At 40.5% G+C, this 1,834-nt stretch overlaps 1 pseudogene; it reads right to left on the reverse strand.

The window, feature by feature from the left end:
- Positions 1–1,034: 1,034 nt before the first annotated feature.
- The window catches only part of LOC111955678 (C-type lectin domain family 4 member M-like), a 30,274-nt pseudogene continuing 29,474 nt past the window's right edge, over positions 1,035–1,834 (reverse strand).

A 1,834-nucleotide genomic window follows, 5' to 3' on the forward strand; every position in this document is an offset into this window, starting at 1 on the left:
ACCGTAAAGCATGGAGGAGGTGTTATGGTGTGGGGGTGRTTTGCTGGTGACACTATGTGTGATATATTTAGAATTCAAGGCACACTTAACCAGCATGGCTACCACAGCAATCTGCAGCGATATGCCATCCCATCTGGTTTTGGCTTAGTGGGACTATCATTTGTTTTTCAACTGGACAACAGGACAATGACCCACCTTCAGGCTGTGTAAGGGCTATTTTACCAAGGAGAGTGATGCAGTGCTGCATCAGATGACCAGGCCTCCACAATCCCCCGACCTCAAGCAAATTCAGATGGTTTGGCTTGATTCGGATCGCAGAGTGAAGGAAAAGCAGCCAACAAGTGCTCAGCAAATGTGGGAACTCCTTCAAGACTGTTGGAAAAGCATTCCAGGTGAAGCTGGTTGAGAGAATGCCACGAGTGTGKAAAGCTGTCATCAAGGCAAAGCAAAGGGTGGCTATTTGAAGAATCTCAAATATAAAATATATTTTGATTTGTTTAATACTTTTTTGGTTACTACTTGATTCCATATGTGTTATTTCATAGTTGTGATGTCTTCACTATTATTCTACAATGTAGACCGMCAGTGTATGCTTTTCATCGTAACAGCAAAGTAATTCAGTTTTTGAATTACCTGTAATAATTCTGAAAGCCCAATAAGCCAAAAAGCTTCAAAATCGTGGTAGATTGTCCTAAATCTTGTACCATTTTTCTAGAATGATTTCACTCCACAGTATTCAAYTAGCACAACACCCCACATGTAAATAGGTGAGGCAAAGCAATCATTTAGCAAACGAGTAACTTATACGCTAACTGTACACCTATATAACACCTATTCTGTTATTTCCTTTGGCGATTGACAGCACCAAACACTAATCACCTAGAGAACAACACTGAAAAAGGACACACTCTATAACCGCGTCGGTCTAGGCASATTACCATAGACTGGATGATCCTTTCCCAATACTAACCGTAACCACTAGAAGTAAAAATGTGTCGTCCAACATAATGTCATAGTAAATAGGCTTATAACTATTTTCCATTTCCAACATTTTTATTGACAAAACCAATCAATGTATTTGCATTGTTATGAATAGATCATTTGATCATCTGTTTTATGAAAAACATTTATATTAAATAATTTTTTATATATATAAATGTTTTCTTCTTCTATGAATCTAAATAACATGAGCATTGATTGACAGACATTGCTTTAGAAGGATTTTGAACTTWGGTGACCACTTCAATGACACAATAGTAACTATATAAGATCCTCCTGGAGTAAAATTGTAATTGAAAAAGCAAATGAAAGCGGATACTAGTAAAGTAAAGCATTGTCCTTCAGACCTGGTAATGCTGTAAAGGTCTACCAAAGTCTACGACAGGGGTGGCCAACCATCCTCCTGAAGAYCTACAGGTCCTGCAAGGTTTTGCTCTTGCCCTGCTCTAATACACCTGATTCTACTAATCAGCTGCTCARCCGAACCTTGGTTAGCTGAAACAGATGTGTTAGAGCAGGGTTGGAGCAAAAACCTGACTACCCAGTAGCTTTGCAGGTGAAGGGTTGGTCATCACTGGTCTATCACTATGGACATTAACAGGAAGGAATTCTGGATCCAACACGAGTCTGGTAACTACTTATCTCTAAGTAGCAGGAGCATAGGCCTACATCTCTATCTCACAGATGAAGGGCAAGTACATGGTGCATGGGGCGTCGTACCAGCTGCTCACCGCCTTGCGCTCCAGCTTGCGCGTCTTCACGATGTAGCCACAGTCTTCGTCAATGTGGTTGTTGGGCTCTTGACCTCAATCTATATAAAACTTGTCGGCAGAAC

This window comes from Salvelinus sp. IW2-2015, linkage group LG31 (assembly GCF_002910315.2).
Source record: "Salvelinus sp. IW2-2015 linkage group LG31, ASM291031v2, whole genome shotgun sequence".
Classification (NCBI taxonomy): domain Eukaryota; kingdom Metazoa; phylum Chordata; class Actinopteri; order Salmoniformes; family Salmonidae; genus Salvelinus; species Salvelinus sp. IW2-2015.